Consider the following 19,296-nt stretch of genomic DNA (forward strand, 5'->3'; position numbering starts at 1 on the left):
AGATGCTTCTACTGTTATTTAGGGATGGATGTAAAAGCAGGATCTGATTAAAAATTTAATAATACCATTGTATGTGAATGATCTGGTAGTATTTCTAGTCTTCAAAATCATTTGAAAGCACCAGAATTCCCAGCCATTTCTTAAAATCAAATAGCAATAATGAAATGTAAAAAACAAGCTACCTAAAAATGCAGTGGAATATATAGTTCATCTGAAATATTAGAGGACCTCTACTTGATAATTGAGAAATAGGGAATCCCTTTTTTTAGAATAAAGCAGGTGCTGACCTGTATTTCTTAGATAAGAGTCCATGAAAGTACGTAGAGCAGAGAGTTAGCCCTCATCCACTGACCTGGGTTAATTTGACTTGGCTGGGCCCATAAAAGGGAAACCGAAGGTCTATCCCTGCTTCATTCATTCATTCAATTCATTCGTTCAGATTTATTGAGCATTTACCATGTGCAGAGCACTGTACTAATGGCTTGGAAAGTACAATTCAGCAATAGAGACAATCCCTGCCCACAATGGGTTTACAGTCTAGAAGGGAGGAGACAGACATCAAAACAATTAAACAGGTATCTATAGCATCAATGTAAATAAATAGAATTATAGATATATACACATCAAAACAAGTAAACAGGCATTAATGTAAGGAAATAGAATTATAGATAGGTACATATATACACAAGTGCTGTGGGGCGGAGCAGGGGATAGAGCAAAGGCAGTGAGTCGGGGTGATGGGGAGGGGAAGGAAGCTGAGGAAAAGGGGGGCTTAATCTGGGAAGGCCTCTTGGAGGAGGTTAGCCTTCAGTAGGATTTTGAAGGGGTGAAGTGTGACTGGCAGATTTTAGGAGGGAGGGTGTTCCAGGCCAGAGGTAGGACGTGGGCCAGGGATCAAGGGTGGGACAGGCGAGAACGTGGCACAGTGAGAAGGTTAGCACTAGAGGAGCAGAGTGTGTGGGCTGGGATGTAGAAGGAGAGAATGTCTACCTACTCTATCTTACTTTCCCAAGAGCTTAGAACAATGCACTGTAATAATAATAATGATGGTATTTGTTAAGGGCTTTCTATGTGCAAAGCACTGTACTAAGCACTGGACACTGCTCTAAGCACTGGGCATTGTTCTAAGTACTAGACACAGTAGTAGGAGCTCAGACGAAGCTATGGATTGATGGATTCCAATCTTGGCTCTCACCAGGGGTCATTGTGAGTAGGAAGATGAGATTCCACCTAGGATGGGGCAACTCAATCAGCAAGGTACTGTGGCCAGCCAGCACGGGGACCCTGTGGCTGAAGCAGAGAAGGAATGGCAGAATAGGGTGGCTTCTGTCTTGTTTGAACAGTTAGGTAGCTAGAGTACTTGTAAAATGTCCTTTCTCCATTGATTGTGATTCCCTTTGTCAAATATTGAGCATGAATGGGATTCATTTCTCTCAGACTATATGAGTCCCCTCACAGGGTTTTCCAGTACTTTACCAGTTTCAGCTATGGGAGGGAGAGTCAAGCAGAGGCATTTCCATTCCTAACTTGGGCAAGCGAGTGGCAGACAATCTGCTACAAGTCTAAACTCACCTGTGATAGGTAGCAGCAGCAGGGGAGAGAATCGAGGGAGGAGATTCAAGATTAATGTGTGGAAGTTGGCAATGGTAAACCACTTCCATATTTTTCCAAGAAAAATCTATGAATACAGTACCAGAATGATTTCAGATGGTGAGGCCTTCTGGGAGAGATGTGTACATGGCGTTGCTTTGGGTCGGAGATGTCTCGACATAAGACAAGAGGAATTATTCCAAACTTGATGTGGGCTATTAAAGAATGATGTTCCAATGCTATTTGTTTAGAATCTCCAAAGACAACTTGAAGTCTATTCTGACTAAAGGAGACCATTGATTCCAAACCTTCTGTTTCCTCCTCCCATTCTTGTTCCTGGCCTACAACTTGTTCTCCTACTACAACCCAGCCTGCACAGTTTGATTCTGAGCCCCAGCTTGCTCATTGTGCCCCAGTCTCATCTATTTCACCACAGACCCCTTTCCCATATCCTCCCCCCTTCCTGGAACTCATTTCCCCTCCATATACACCAGACCATGACTCATCCCACCTTCAAAGACAACCCCTCTGTCTCCTCAATTTTCTCCTACCCCATCCACTCTCCTGCTTCCCAGCTACATCTTAAGAGGAGGTTTCCACCTGCATTCACAATCTGCTTATGATCTGATCATCTACTCTCACCTAAAACCTCTTGTTCCCATCATCTTTTACCATTCACTCTCCGATGGCTCCAACTCTCTGCACCTCTGCTGGCTTCTTTGACACAGTTGACCAGTCCCTTTAAATGCTACTGCATGTAATTCCCTTCTAGATTGTAATCTTATGTGCAGGGAATGTGTCTTCCAGCTCTGTTGTATTGTTGCGTAGCACTCTCCCAAGCTCTCAGTACAGTGCTCTGCACATAGTAAGCACTCAAAAAATACTTTTGATTGTAAAGATTATGAGCCCCATTTGGGATAGGGATTACCTGATCTGATATTTTCTATCTACCCAACATTTAGTATGCTTAGTGTTTAATAAATGCCATTATTTTTAAGAATTCTATTTATAAATAATCCCTCTCAGGGTCACACCTGGAGAGTTTCCAGGACTCTACCAGTCTCAACTACAGGAGGGAGAGTCAAGCAGAGGCCTACCCATTCCATTCCTAGTTTGGGCAGTGGCTAGCCAGTGGAAGACAATCTCCTACAAGTTAAAACTCACTTGTGCTGGACAAGTATGGGAGGGAATCAAGGGTGGATACTCATTTACTGCACAGAAGGAGGCAATGGTAACCACTTCTGTATTCTGTACCGAGACCTTTGGGAACTGGTGACTGCAGAGAGGCAGGCTCTGGGCCAGGCTGAGATCAATTGGAATCGAGGCAGCTGCTCTTCTGCGAGCCATTAGTTGGGCTGGATAGAACAAATTGGCTGGTAACATATGGATTGCAAGCTTAACTTTGCCCACCCCTCCATACAAATGCCATATTTTTCAGTGTAATATATATCTTGGTCCCTAATCTTTGTTGTCCAGGACACTGATGCAGAACAGAAGTTTCTACTTACCCTTTGAGAAGCTCAATACTGTTTAAGTTATCATTTCTCCAGCAATTCACACAGTCATTCCCAATTTAAATATTGAACCCTCATCTGCACTTGCAGCCTCAAATCTACTTCACCCCATCTCTTAGGAGTTGTCAGTTGGGTAAAAGACTTAACTCCAAGTCTCTCCCCTTCGATCCATTGCAGTAGCACCAAAGAACAGATTTTTCCGTGTGACTTTAATGATGGTTTCATTTGCCTTTGGTTCCAAGGGCAGGCTTAACAGCCCCTCCCTTCAGGCAGGCACAGAGGGAGAGCTTATTAGTCTATTTATATGACATTATAGCAAAAGTGACATGGAAGAAGTAGTGTGGATTTTGGAATCCTTGAGCCACAAATCACATTTCATTTTAATGGGAAACTTATTAGTGGAATCTTGGCTTTCAATAATGAAATGAAAGCTTATGAAAGTACAGGAATTTATTGTCCTCGGAATGAATCATAATTTACGTTTAATTACAAAGACAGTGCTTAGAATAGAAGCCATGCCAATTAGCCATCTAAGTCCTCTGTACTCTAATTTAGACATGAGTAGGCATGAAGAGAATCCATTTTGAAAAGAACTATTGGAGAGATTTATGGATGGGCCAGAAGAATATCTGTATCAGAGTCCCTCTTATCAATCAGTAGTATTTATTGAACTCTTACTGTTTGCAGTGTATTGTACTAAGCACTTAGAGTTGATAGACACAATTCCTGCCCTCAAGAAGTTTGTAATTTAGTAGGGGAGACAAATGTTAAAATAAATTATATATAGAGGAAGGGGCAGAGTATGAGGATTTATATGTACATGAGTAGTTTGGTTGTGGGAGTTGGGTGAGTATCAAAATGCTTAAGGGGAACAGCCTCAAGGGAATAGTTGATGTAGCAGTGAAAACATCAGTCAAGAACCACAGAGTGACAAAACCGAGACACTTCCCAGATGTAGAGAGTTTGTACCAAAGAGCCTGTTTCTGATCTTACTTTGCTCCTTCCTTGAGGCCCAACTAGCATCAATTTCTGCTGAATGTTAGCTCTTCTCCAGAGAGTGAAAGGAAAATGGAAATTAGATTTCAGGAAATTAAAGTGAATAATGCTGAAGCGGAAAACTACAGAAGATGGAAAAAAAACTCTCATAACCTAATTTTATAGCCATATATAGGGAATTAATTTATGTTTCTGAGAATACATATTCGTACACCCAAGTTTTGGGTTCACCTTCTTATAAATTCTGATCTGTAGATACTTAGTCTGATCACAAATGCAACTGTAAGGATTGGCAGGATTTGTTTCAGGGATTATCATGCCTCATCTCATATTGGGTCTTTCTTAAAAGGGACTGAAAAATGCCACTGTGGTTAATTGGAGGATGAGAAGGATCAAAATTTTCATTTTCAAATTATCCTTAGGCAGAAGATAAATTGAAATGTGTTCGGGCAAACCTCAAGGTGATGGTACCTTTATGTTTGACAGCCTGTTGAGACTGAGCGAATACCATTTTCAAGCAGAGCAAACACCCATAAATCTAGTAGCTCACCTAGATTTTCCTGACCCATCAGCATTCACCCCAAAAGGCCTAAGAAAACTTCATCTTCCCAGATTTCAGGAGGGCATGTTGAAAATGATGTATTTGTTGGATAAAGTTATGCACTCAACTGAAATCCACTTCAAAATACTCCCACATGCAATATCTGTGGGCCAGGTGTGCAAAAGGTCAGGTTTGTACAGAAGGGTTGAGAAATGGTAATGCTAAAGTAGATGAAGCGAACAGAGATAGCATGCTGTGTGTTTATTCTCCATTTGAAAATAAGCACATGCCACCCATGATCCCAGTTACATGAAATCCTCAATACCTGTACTTCCTAAAGGAATAATAAACTAAATTTAGCCCTGATTCAGTGTGACTGCAAGGGCAAACAAACTGCCACTCAAAATTGCGATTTGTCTTTGGAAGCAAGAGCTCAAACCTCGTTAACCTCCTCAGAGGGTCATGGCCCTGTGGTGTGAGGATCTCATGAGATGACTGCCAATCATGGCCCCGGGTGGCAGTTAGGTCCCAAGGTCCAGAATCAAACTATTTCTGCGGAACAGAGTGAATGTATTTTCTTATCCAGTCCTGGAAGTGACATCCAAGATGCGAGCCTTCTAGGAGGCAGGAACACCAAGGAGAGAGAGTCTCAAAACTGAATCCTACTTGGAGTATTATAAAATAGACTATCCAAATTTTCCAACTAAAGGGGCACAATACTGATAACAAAAGAATAGGAGGAGCAGCTAATGATCTCAAAGGGTCAAGTCCTCGGTCTTGGGGGAAAAAGTGGAATCCACCATTTCCAGCAGAACTTGTCTTTGGAACCACTTAGGACTGAGTCAGGAGGTATTTCCAAGGGATTAGCAACCTGGGGCTCCTTTATTGATCACCTGACCCCTGGCACTTTCCCTGCCTGCGCTTTCTGGCTCCCTTCAATTCATTGCCTATTGAGGAGAAATCTTTCGTCGTAAAGCAGGCTCTGCACCCAGTAAACACTTACTCAATACCATTGATTGACTGGGTACTTTAGAATTTGCTTGTAACCAGGAGGTATCACACAGCACTCTTCCTAATCGTGATCATAAGAGGACAGTGGGCAGATTTTGAAATATAATTTTTTCATTGTTTCCTATCTTATCTATCTTTTCAACTTCTTGTTTCCCTGAAGCTCAAGCCTCTGCCACCTTGTGACTTAACCTGGAATTGCAAATGGGCAGTCCTGAACAATGATTTTCTTTTTGATGAAGTTGCAAAGACATTAGACTTTCAGATCAAAGAGGTGTGCAAAAACTATTTTATAGGTATATAGGCCAAGGTGATGGTGGTGTAGTTTTGGGCATTTTTGATTTTGGTCTTGGGAATTTTAGGTAAAAGCAAGCAAACAGGCATTATCAGGGTTATTTCCTAAGCCTGAGTGTGGATTCATTTGAGGATCTACTTTTGAAATAAGCACAGCCGATTTCACAGACCTATAAGATGGAAGTAAACCTCACATCCACAGTTTAACAAATTTCCTTTAACAAAGGTTAACAGCACTCTAAAACCAGATGACAGCAATTCATAAATGACAATAACAGGATTTTTTTTCCATTTTGCTCTGCAGACAAAAGAAAATGTAAATGCACGAAATTCTTTTTAATGCTTACATTTTACTGGTGTTCTTCAAAAGAATGAAGATAATACACTCCTTTGTTTAATTTTGGTAGGGTATGTCAATACAACTTCAGACAATATTCTAGTCTACCTAGTGAAGAGTATAGGCACCCAGTATCATATTAATCATTCAATCAGTGGTATTTATTGAGTGCTTTCTGTGAACAGAGTGCTTACTAAGCACTTGGGAAAGTTCAATGAAACAGAGTTGGTAAACTCTGCCCCCAGCGAGCTTACAGTCTAAAGATGATCTTAGAGTCTATCCACTAATATAACCCCTGGAAATTGCTTGCCTGTAGTTTCAGCACATTGAAATTGAGTTGGACCTATATACTCAAACATTTTATATGGATATTGCTTGACTAGCCATCGTGCCATATGTTACCATTTCCAGTAAGATGAAGCATAGAAAGCTTAGTACAGTGTTCTGCATGCAGTAAGTGCTCAATAAATACGAGTGAATTAATTACTCCAAATCAGGCACCTTTAATTCCACTCCCTCCCAGGAGGGCTTAACACATGACTGCTGGTCTGGGCACTGAGTAGTCCATATAGTGAGCATGAGTTGTTTCAAAAGGTGGGATTTAAACACATCCTTTCATTTGCATAATGCCACCCCTGGTTGACACGGTCAACTTTCTTTGGAGCGCCTGAAGATGCTTCCACAGAAGCAAACTCTTATTAGTCCTCATGCTGTCAATCGGGTTCCAGGGATCCTCACTGGCAGTTGAGCGGGAATTTGGCATCCCTAGGTATCTGGGTCTCCTAGATAACAGGTCTGTTATCTGTGCATGGCTCTTACTTCCTCCTCCAAAGGTCCATTGATCTCCACCTTGTGGTTAATCTGCCATCTTGGAGCTATGTGGCTGGGGTCAGGGGTGGAACAGGGGATGCCCCCGAAATACCAAAGCATTGGAGAAACATGGGGAGGGGTTGGAGGTGTCCTGCAGTGGCAGTGGGAAACTTTCCAACTAGTAAAAGAACTGTACAGTAGGGATCCCAAATCAATCAGTGGTATTTATTGAGCGCTTAACTAAACGGAGCACAGTACTCAGCACTTGGGAGATGTTATGATATTTCTCTTGCCTATCTTGCAATTGAAAGGTGCAGCGTGGCTCAGTGGAAAAAGCACAGGCTTTGGAGTCAGGGCTCATGAGTTCGAATCCCAGCTCTGCCACTTGTCAGCTGTGTGACTGTGGGCAAGTCACTTAACTTCTCTGTGCCTCAGTTCCCTCATCTGTAAAATGGGAATTAAGAATGTGAGCCCCACGTGGGACAACCTGATTCCCCTGTGTCTACCCCAGTGCTTAGAACAGTGCTCTGCACATAGTAAACGCTTAACAAATACCAACATTATTAAAGGTGGCATATTCCACTCAGAGGGACCAATTGAAGAGTTGAGACAGAGGCCAGATTGGTCTCCTGCAGTTGTAGAACAGGCTTCGTGCACTTGCCATTTCCTTGTAGGCCAGCCCTAAATGGGATGTTGAAGTTTTTCACATCGAACTCCCCATAGTAAAACTTAATACTAATATCTTGGCTATTTTTAGGACCTAGAGCAAAGTTGTTCAGAGTCTTTTTGGCTGTGAAATGAGTTCACACAGTAATAGAGTTGGCTAAGGAATATATAGAATTGACGTATTCAAGGTCAAAGAATTAGGTCTTTATAAAACCCATAAAGTGGTATTTGGGGTCAAAAAAAATGAAGGTAATCAGTTTCGATCTCACTCTTGGCTTAAGTGAATATGCGGCTTAGAGGAATCCAGAGTGGCTTCATTCATTCAATTGTATTTATTGAGTGCTTACTGTGTGCAGAACACTGTACTAAGTGCTTGGAAAGTACAATTTGGCAACAGATAATAATAATAATGGTATTTGTTAAGCACTATGGGAGAGCACTGTTCTAAATGCTGGGGTAATAATAATGTTGGTATTTGTTAAGCGCTTACTATGTGCAGAGCACTGTTCTAAGCTCTGAGGTGGTTACAGAGTAATCAGGTTGTCCCATGTGAGGCTCACAGTCTTAATCTCCATTTTACAGATGAGAAAACTGAGGTACAGAGAAGTTAAGTGACTTGCCCACAGTCACACAGCTGACAAGTGGGCAGAAGAGGGATTCGAACCCATGACCTCTGACTCCCAAGCCCGTGCTCTGTCCACTGAGCCACTCTGCTTAAATAATCCCTACCCTGGGCCCATGATGTGTGGTTCATGAGTTTGCTCCCTGATTGCCTGAGGCACATGCATGTTCAACAGCTGATATCTGAAGGCGTAGGAAGTTCTTCCTTTTCACTCCATACCTAGCCACCAGCCTTCCTTGTTAAAACACAGTAACAGCCATGTGCTCTAATGGAAGGAACATGGGATTTTCAGTCATGAGGCTCAAATTCTATTTCCATTTGTGCCACAGGACGGCTGTGTGACCTTGGGCATGCCACTTAACCTCTCAGGACCTCAATTTCCATTATCTGTTAAATGGGAATATAATAAATTGAGTCACTTATGGTACAGCAACTCTACCCGGTCTGATAATCTTGTATCTACCCCAGTGGTCAGCGTGGAGTATACCTATGTGGTTTTGTGCATAATCAAACAAGACACGACTGTTGATAATATTCATGATATGGATACATGTGTGCTGAAAAGGATAATGTGTGACCCACACGATCCTGGCCACATTGTGCACACAAAAAAATAGTCTTTTGGGGGTATATATTCAATATTTGAAACATTCGGCACTGTTTTTTCTTTTTCTCTTTTGCTTTCTTGCCTCTCACTCCTTATAACCTTTGATTTGAAAACGGCCACTCCTTAATTGATATACATATGCCATGTTGGTCTATTTTCCACGTTGACTCCCAGTTTTTGGCTGAGGCGGCACTGCTGTCCAAATGTGGCCTCAGGACAATCCCTACAAAAGTTCTATAAAATCTCATTACTGTGTCAGCCTAGTGTTTTGTCTCCAGAGCTTAAAAGAACTTGGTGATGGTACCTTTTCCTTTCTACCCTTGACCTTCTAATAACCAAGTACCTCTTGTCCAAGAATGTATCCAAATATCTCTTGAACCCTCTGTACCAAGCAAAAAAATGATCATTAGTCTCAAGATTCTCCACCTATTTCATCCTTGCCCTCTGCCCTCTCCTCTGCCTGGCAACATTATTTCTCAATCCTTATTTACACCTGCATCTGTTGTTCTCAGATGTTTAACTCCATTCTCAAATGCCCTGTTTCCTCACCTCCCCCATATCTGGTCATATACTTTTTTGACAAAATTTAAACCATCAAGCAATCAATCAGTCAATGATATTTAATCAATCATAGTAGAGAACACAGTACCAAGTGCTTGGGAGAGTTCAATATAGCACATCCCCTGCCCAAAATGCTCATATTCTAGAGGGGACTCCATAAAATGTTCTCCCTAAAATCACCCTTACTCATCTTCAGTCCTTCCTTCTTCCTGCCCCTTGTTCAACTCTCCCATCTTTCCCCAACAGTGTCTCGAGTCAATCTTCCACCTCCTTTCAAAATCCACTCCCTCAATCTGTGCCTTCTACCCCTTCACACCTTACCAAAGCACTTGCTCTCCTCCTTTCTTCTCTTTCTAACCACCATCTTCAACTGGTCCGTCTCCAATGGCTTGTTCAACACTGCTTCAAAGCATGTTCTTTTTCTCCCCTGTCCTGTCTTACGCTTTCTCCCCTATCCTAAAAAAAACAAAAAACAACAACAAAACCCTCCTTCGATCCCATGGATCCCTCTAGTTATCAGCCCATCTACTGCCTACAATACATCTCTGAATTATTGAGTGAATGGTCTAAACTTGCTGTCTCCACTTCCTCTCCTCCAATTCTCTTCTGGAGCCCCCCAGTCTGGCTTCCTTTCACTCCACCAAAACTGTCCTCTCAAGGCTCACCACTGATCTCCTTTTCCAACAGCCTCTATAATAATAATGTTGGTATTTGTTAAGCACTTACTATGTGCAGAGCACTGTTCTAAGCACTGGGGTATACAAGGTAATCAGGTTGTCCCACATGAGGCTCACAATCATCATCCCCATTTTACAGATGAGGTAACTAAGGCCCAGAGAAGTGAAGTGACTTGCCCACACTCTACCCTAATTCTCCTTAACCTTTCATCTGCCTTAAACACTGTGGACCACCACCATCTCCCTGGAAACATTTTCAATCTCAGCTTCACTGACACAGTCCTCTCCTGGCTCTCCTCCTGGCTCTCTGACTACTCATTCACAGTCTTGCCTGTGGGCTCCTCCTCTTCTGTCACCCTCTAACTCTGGGAGTCCCCTAAGGCTCAATTCTGAGTCCCCTTTCATTCATTCATATTTATTGAGAGCTTACTGTAGGCAGAGCACTGTACTAATCGCTTGGAAAGTATAATTCAACAACTGATAGAGACAGTGCCTACCCAACATTGGGCTCACAGCCTAGAAGGGGGGAGACAGACAACAAGACAAAACAAGTAGAGAGGCATCAATAACATCAAAATAGATAAATAGGATTATAGATATATACATATAATTAATAAAATAAATAGAATAAATATGTACAAATATACACAATTGCTGTGGGGTGGGGAGGGGGTAGAGCAAAGGAAGGGAGGAGGGGTGATGGGGAGGGGAGGAGAAGCAGAAGAAAAGGAAGGCTCAATCTGGAAAGGCCTCCTGGAGGATGTGAGCTTTCAGTTCTAATCTCCATCTGCACCAACTCCTTTTGAGAATTGATTCATTCCCATGGCTTCAACTACTATATCTATGTAGATGATTCCCAAATCTACATCTCCAGTCTTGATCTTTCTCCTGCACAGTCATGTATTTCCTCCTCTTTTCAGGACAGCTCTACTTGGATGTCCTGCTGAAACCTCAAACTTATTTACATTAATGTCTGACTCCCTCTCTCGACTGTAAGCTCATCATGGGCAGGGATGGTTTCTGTTTATTGTTGTAATCTCTCAAGTGCTGGGAGTCTCTTGAAGTCAGCCTCACATTCAGATGGGTCCCCACTGGAGGGCCCCCTAGGGGTTCCTTCATACCAGGGGGCCTCTGGGGCCTTTTTAGACTGACACTCTGGCCCAGACTCCGACTATCAGTCAGACCATCCGGGCAAGTGCCCCATAGTGATCCTCACCTAGAAACAACACGGCACATTCTGCTCTGGCTTAGTTCTTACCCGGGCCAGAGCCCTGAGGGGACTGTGGTACCAAGTCCTACCTGAGAGAGGAGAAGGAGATACCCAGTCTACCCCAAACTGGAGTCTGGACCAGGACCCAAGTGGAGGAGGCAGCTTGGCTGGTGGGCACCCCTGTGCAGACTCTGTCTAGGAAATGTTTCCCAAATCTCTCTCCAAGTTCAAGGGAGCAGACCGGAGAGGACACTTGGCCGGTGAGGAGGGCAGGTAGTTGGCCACGGCAGTTGATAATAACAATAATGATGGCATTTGTTAAGCGCTTACTACATGCAAAGAACTGTTCTAAGCGATGGAGAGGATACAAGGTGATCAGGTTTTCCCACGAGACTCAGTCTTAATCCTCATTTTACAGATGAGGTAACTGAGCACAGAAAAGTTAAGTGACTTGCCCAAAGTCACACAGCTGACAAGCGGTGGATACAGGATTTGAACCCATGACCTCTAACCCCCAAGCCCGGGGCATTTCCACTGAGCCACGAGTTGATGCTAAGCTTTCCAACAAAGCTTAGCCCACTACAGGGCAGGAATAGCACCCTCCCTAGGGTAGCTCTAAGGTAGGGGCTTGCTCAGACTGAAGCCCTGGGGACTTCATCTCTGGCTCCAATAGCTGGCCAAGAAGGGCTGGGATCCAGGGAACTCATTCAGTCGCGGCTTGTGCCAGGGAGGCACCTAGTGGGAATGTGCCTGGTAGCCCTGATTGGAGGTGAAGTTCCCCTGCGGTACCCGATGGATCTGTATGTGTGGATATGGAGGCAGATGACTGGTGATATTTTCAGTGCTTTGCAGTTAAGGTTTGTTAAAGTTTCCTAAAATCCACAGAAAGAAGGCAAAAGAGTGCACTGTGCCCCTAAGTTTACACTTAGCTGATCTTTTCTCAGAAGAACAATGACAACATTATCTGTGGTATTTGTTATGAGCTTACTCAGTATCAGGCATCATACTAAGTGCTGGGGTGGATGCAAGCAAATCGGGTTGGACACAGTCTCTGTCCCACGTCAGGCTCTTGATCCCCATTTAACATATGAGGTAATAACAATGTTGGTATTTGTTAAGCGCTTACTATGTGCAGAGCACTGTTCTAAGCACTGGGGAGGATAGAAGGTGATCAGGATGTCCCACGTGGGGCTCACAGTCTTCATCCCCATTTTACAGATGAGGTAACTGAGGCACAGAGAAGTGAAGTGACTTGCCCACAGTCACACAGCTGATAAATGGCAGAGCCCACATTAGAACTCATGACCTCTGACTCCCAAGCCCGGGCTCTTTCCACTGAGCCACACTGCTTCTCCGGTGAGAGGTAACTAAATAGCAGAATAGTCGCCATAAAGATGGTATTGTTTCCTGGAACCATTTTGACCTACCCAACCTCCTCTGACAATGAATTCCCAATGTTTACTACCAGCTGTAATATGTGTTTCTTATTGCTTGTTTTAAACCTACCACCTCTGCATATCTAAGGGTGGCCTCTATTCACGGTGGCTTATGATTTGGTAAACATCAACTCTGTATTTAAGCTGTCTATACTTTTCATTACTTTGTAAATTACAACAAGCACCCCTCTCAAATCATCCTTCCTGTCTCGCAAGCCCATAACCTTAGGACTATCCTTGACTTATTGATCTCATTCGAGCCACATATTCAGTCGGTCACGAAATCCTGTCGGTTCTACCTTCACAACATCTCAAGGAGCTGCTCCTTCCTCTCCATCCAAATAATTACCATGCTGATCCAAAGCACTTATCATAACCTGCCTCAACTACCGCATAAGCCTCCTCACTTACCTCCTTGCTTCTTCCCTCTCAAGTCCACATTCACGCTGTTGCCTGAATCATTTCTCTGAAAAATTGTTCCAACTACATTTCTCCACTCTTCAAATATCTCAAATGGCTGCTAATTCATCAACACATCAAACAGAAACTCCTCTAATTTGCTCCTCTAATGTCAATTGCTTACTGAATCTCAATCTCATCTCTCCCACCACCAACCCTTGTCCATATCCTCCCTCTGGCCTGGAACTTCCTTCCCCTTCATATCCAACTGACCACCCCTCTCCCCACCTTCAAAGCCCTCCTAAAATCATATCTTCCCCAAAAAGCATTTCCTAACTAGCCCCTCATACCCCCAGCTTATTTGCCCTCCCTTTGGCCTCACACACTTAGGCTGATGCTCCTTAAACATTTTGATAATCACCCCACCTAAAACTCTCACAGCACTTATGTGCATATTCTTATCCTCTGCTGCTTCCCTTATTTGTAATTTATTTAATGTCCATCCTTCCCACTCAGGTGTAAGATGTTTGCAGGCAACCCTCTTTAATTAAAAGGTACAGAAATTAAGGTTCAAAGCCAGGTTGTGCCAGGGTTGATTGTTGAGAGTTGATTCTAGTCACCTGTTTCCAACTCACTCTGTGTCCAGGAAAAGTAAAAATCTATATAATTGCATCATTGCATATAAGAATATCTCTTTCAGGTTCATTTAAAATGTGCCCAACTGTGATAAATCCATGTGAAAATGAGGTGAAAGTTTCTTGGTACCATAAATGCCATAGGAAAGTTATTTGTAGAAAATGTGAACACCAAATATTTTATGTTTGTGGCTTATTATTGCTCATTATGTGGCCACTCCTGGTTTAAACTCTTGTTTCATAAAAGTATGAGGTGGAAGCATGTTTAAGAGCACAAAGCAGCCAGAATACACATTAAAAGTTAGCTTTCAAAATTTCTAACTCAGCAGTCCTGCCTAAAGGATTTTCAGGTTACCATCTTAGCATAAATGTTCTGATTATGGAAGGTCATTTAAAAACAATTTAATTTTTAAATAAAGAACATTTTAGGACAGTGTGGCCTGCTGGTAAGAGCTCAGGCCTTGGAGTCAGATGACTTTGATTCTAATCTAATCTTTGATTCTGACACTTGTCTGCTATGTGACCTTGAGCAAGTCACTTAACTTCATTGGCCTCAGTTTTCACATCTATAAAATGAGGATTGAATATCTGTACTTCCTCCTACTTATACTGTGAGCTGCACATGGGACAAGAACTGTACCAAACCTGATTTTCTTTTTACCTAACTCAGGGTTTAATATGGTTTGGGGTTGATAGTAAGTCCTTAATTATTATTATTTTATTATAAGGGAAGCAGCATGGCCTAATAGATAGAGCATGGGCTTGGGACTGAGAAGGACCAGGGTTCTAATCCAAGTTCCACTCTTGTCTGCAGTGTGACCTTGGACATGTCACTTAACTTCTCTGTGTCTCAATTATCTCATCTGTAAAATTTAGATTGACTGTGAGCCCCATGTGGAACAGGGATTCTGTCCAACCTGGTTAGTTCATATCTATCCCAGCTCATAAAGCAGTGGTTGACATAGTAAGTGCTTAACAAGTACCATTGTTATTATTATAAGCATTATTTGTACAAAATACCAGGCTTCAGATAAGATGGCTCTATTGTCTAATGACCAAATAGCCTTATGGTGTGATCTAGTGGAAGAGAATAGACTGAGAGTCAGGAGACCTATGTTCTATTCCCAGCTCCATTTTTTACCAGCTGAGTGACTTTGTACAAGTCACTTAGCATCTCTGTGATTCAGTTTTTTCTTCTGAAAAATGGGGATAAAATACCTGTCCTCCTTCCCTCTTAAATTGTCAGCCCCATGTAATAATAATAATAACTGAGGTGCTTACTATGTGCCAGGCACTGTACTAAGCACTGGTGTGGATACAAGCAAATTGGATTGGACACAGTCCCTGGCCCACATCAGACTCATGGTCTCAATCCCCATTTTACAGATGAGGTAGCTGAGGTACCAAGAAGTGAAGTGACTTGCCCAAGGTCACACAACAGACAAGCAGTAGAGCCGGGATTAGCACCCATGACCAACGGACTCCCTGTCCATGCTTTATCCACTACACCATGTCGCATTTCTAGGAAGGAAAGCAGCGTGGCTTAGTGGAAAGAGCCCGGGCTTGGGAGCCAGAGGTCATGGGTTCTAATCCCGGCTCCACCACTTGTCTGCTGTGTGATCTTGGGCAAGTCACTTCACTTCTCTGTGCCTCAGTTACCTCATCTGTAAAAATGGGGATTAAAAAATGTGAAGCCCCCCCGCCCCCCCCGTGGGACAATCTGATTACCTTGTGTCTACCCCAGCGCTTAGAACAGTGCTCTGCACATAGTAAGCACTTTACAAATACCATAATTATTATTATTATTAGATGTGTCTGATCTGATTATCTTGTATCTACCTCAATGTTTACCACAGTGTTTAGCACATAATACCTCCACTGTCATGATTACTAGTAGTACAAACATTATTATTAAGAGCCTCTCTTCAGTTCCAGTCCCCACTCACTCATCTTTGTCAGTTTCCAGAGCTCTCCCTTAATTGTTAAGAGGAATTGAGGTAGGAACGAGAAATCAGGAGTAGAGCCGGAATCTTCATGTGAGATCAGTGCAGGCTATGAGACTGAGTTAGAAACTGGCCCCTGTTGCTAAAATCAGTAAGAAACAATGCCTCACCACCAGTAGGGGCAAAAAAAACTCATACAAGTTCCCCAGAAGACAAGAAGAAAGGCCATAAGCAATGGCATTTTCTGTACAAGTTAATCCATGTAGTCTACATCTCTAACAGAGTCACCAAAGGATTCTTCAAGGAAGAGTCCTGTGGTTGCTTTTAACTTTATCATAACAGTTAGGGATAGTCCCCTTGCCCTAGACAGAAAGACACCTTGGTATTTATGCTTTTTTCTATTCTAGAGTAGTTCTACATTATCAGGGTAGAGCTAGAGGGAAAAATATATCTAGGATTTATATCAACCAATGATATTTATTCAAGATTTACTGTTGGTAACTGGCCTAACTGGTAGAGTTTAATAGAGATAGAAGACACAGTGTCTGCTCTCAATCAACTGACAATCTAATTGTTGAGACATAAACAAAATAATCTATGGGAAAAAGGAAAATGATGCTGGAAAAATGGGCATTTGGAAATGTAATCCTACTATATTCTGAGCATGACTCTAAGCACTCTGAAGAATAAAATAGAAGACAAATTATCTTGGCTGCAAGGAGCTTAATCTTAGCAGCATTTATTGAGCACTCATTTAGTATGGTAGACTGTGCTAGGCACTTGGGAAGAAAAGAATGATGAAGTGATAGTGTTCCCTGCCCACAAAGCACTTACAGTTTAATAAGGGACACAAACTTAAAATGATTTGCAAATATAGTGATCAAAATAAATAAATCAAACACATATTTATATGTGAGCAGATATATATTTGCTCAATTTACATATATACATATGTAAGTGTATATATATATATACACACTTATATATATATAAGTATATATATATAAGTATATATGTGTATATATACATATATAATACATTTTTTATATATGTATATACATATGCACCCAAGATGTAAATCAGTTCATAAGCACTAGGTTATAATCTAGAGAGAGACAGACACAGAATAATTTGCAGGAGAAAAGAAAAAATGGATATGTAGATGAGCAAGTTCTTAAATAGGATATGTAAATTGGGATTTTGTGAAGGTAGAACTGACAGGATTTAGTGACTGAATATGTGGCTTGAATGAGATAGATGAGTTGAGGATAATGCTGAGGTTACAGTCTCATTACCCAAGGATGATGGTGGTACTGTTTACAATGATAGGAAAGTCAAAGAGAAGAGAGGACTTGGGTGGGAAAATGAGAAATCTTATTTTAGACCTGTTAAGTTTGAGCTGTCAGGGGGACATACAAGTAGAGATGTTTTGAAGGTAGGAGGAAATAGAAGACTTCACAGGAGAGGTTGGAGTTACTGAGGAAAATTTGGGAATTATCTTCATAAAGATGGTAGTTGAAGCCAAGGAAGTGAATGAGTTCTCCAAGGAAGTGGCTATATATAGAGCTCAGAAAGGGACCCAAAACTGAGCTTAAGGGACTCCCACAGTTAAGGGGTGAAAGGCAGAGAAGGAGCCAGAGATTGAGGAAAGGTCAGAGAGATAGTTGGGCAAAAAAACAGAAGACATTGTCTGTGAAGTTCAGGTTCGGTAGTGTTTCCACGAAAAGGGGATGGTCCCCAGTGTCAAAATCAGCTGAGAGGTGAAGGATCTTTGAATAAAGTAAGGTCTGCTGGATTTGCTAAGAAGGGGTTAATTGGTGACTTTGGAAAGTGTGTTTTTCATGAAACTGGGGGTGATTGGAAGCCAAATTGAAAGAGAGCAAATGAAGGCAGTGGGTGTAAATGATTAATTCAAGGAGTTGAGAAAGGAGTGGTAGGAGGTAGATGGGGTGATAACTGCAGGATGCAGTGGGGTCAAAGTAGGGTTTTTTTTAGGATATGTGATATATGGACATGTTTGAAAGTAGTTGGGAAGGAGTCCTTGGAGAGTGAGTGGTTTCAAATGGTTGTTCAGGAGGAGGCAAGCAATAACAGCAGACTGCTTTCAGCCAAGTGGTGGAAAACAGTGGCTGCTGCATTGGTGATGACAAGAGGGACAGCTGATAGGAATGGAATAGAGGGATGCTACCCTGGACATTTCAAGGCTATTTTCTAAAGGTTTCTCATGCAGTTGGATACAGCCGTGACTACCACAAGTTGTAATGGTGGTATTTGTTAAACACTTACTATGTGCAAAGTACTGTTCTACGCGCTGGGGGATACAAGGTCATCAGGTTGGCCCACGTGGGGCTCACAGTCTTCATCCCCATTTTACAGATGAGGGAAATGAGGCATAGAGAAGTGAAGCGACTGGCCCAAAGTTACACAGATGACAAGTGGCAGAGCTGGCATTTGAACCCATGACCTCTGACTCCCAAGCCCGGGCTCTTTCCACTAAGCCAAAGTTGTGTGTTTGTGTTTGATCACTGAACTTCCTTCTCTCTCCGTTCCATTCTTTCTGCCCCCCAAAATCTCTGTTTGCTTCAGTTTATCTTTTCCCTCTACTTGGTCCACTGATATCTGATCCCCAGCTGTGCACCTTGATTTCCAGTCATCTTCCTTCCCTTTTGGCACAGAGAGACACCTTCCTTCTCTCTCCAATCCACAATCTCTGCCCCAAATGTCTCTGTTTGCTTCATTTTATCTTCTCCTTCTACTAGGTGCACTTCTATCTGTTCCCCACCTGTGCTTCTTCGTTTCCAACCATCTTCTTCTCTTTTCTTTTGGCTCTGGCCTTCAGAATCTCTACCTCCGCTTCTGTCCACCTTTGTTCAGAGACAAAAAGGATGCTATAACTCAGAGGATTTTTTAGTCAGTCAATCATGTTTATTGAGAGCTTTCTGTATGCAGAGCACTGTACTAAGCGCTTGGCAGAGTACAATATAAGAATAAACAGACCCAGTCCCTACCCATCACAAGCTTACAGACTAGAATTTGTACCCTGAGTTGGGTCCGTGATGGGAGTGTGACTTGCATAAGAGATGTTTGGTGGTTTACAAATCAGTCTGGATGTCCTATCAATTCCACCAATCCCGAGTCGAAGGGGTTATACTGCAACCCAACATGGCTTGCCTCCTCTATGATTGACGATGCAATCTGACACAGACCTGGAGGCCACCCCCATTCCTTGTCCCCGACAGAGGTAGCAGCAACTCTTTATGCCCAACTGCTTCAGGTCCAGCTCCACTTCATCTCGGAGGACTTTCCTTCCACCTCAGGCTCCACTCTCTGTGAGACAGATTGCCTTTGATCTTATTCTGCCTCCTTCCTGTTGTGACACAGATGCTATGGTGATATTAGTGACAATGCCAGCAGCAATCTGCACCTGGCCAAGACAGCTCTGGTTGCAGT

At 42.5% G+C, this 19,296-nt stretch overlaps 1 long non-coding RNA gene and 1 other non-coding gene across 3 annotated transcripts in view; both read left to right on the forward strand.

The window, feature by feature from the left end:
* LOC120638536 overlaps positions 1-19,296 on the forward strand; it is a 170,837-nt gene that overhangs the window by 68,139 nt on the left and 83,402 nt on the right. The window lies entirely within an intron of this gene.
* LOC114817504 lies at positions 2,607-2,744 on the forward strand. Its single transcript, XR_003765368.1, has one exon. It is a non-coding gene; the product is annotated as a small nucleolar RNA SNORA7 (small nucleolar RNA).

This window comes from Ornithorhynchus anatinus, chromosome 1, assembly GCF_004115215.2.
Source record: "Ornithorhynchus anatinus isolate Pmale09 chromosome 1, mOrnAna1.pri.v4, whole genome shotgun sequence".
Lineage (NCBI taxonomy): Eukaryota > Metazoa > Chordata > Mammalia > Monotremata > Ornithorhynchidae > Ornithorhynchus > Ornithorhynchus anatinus.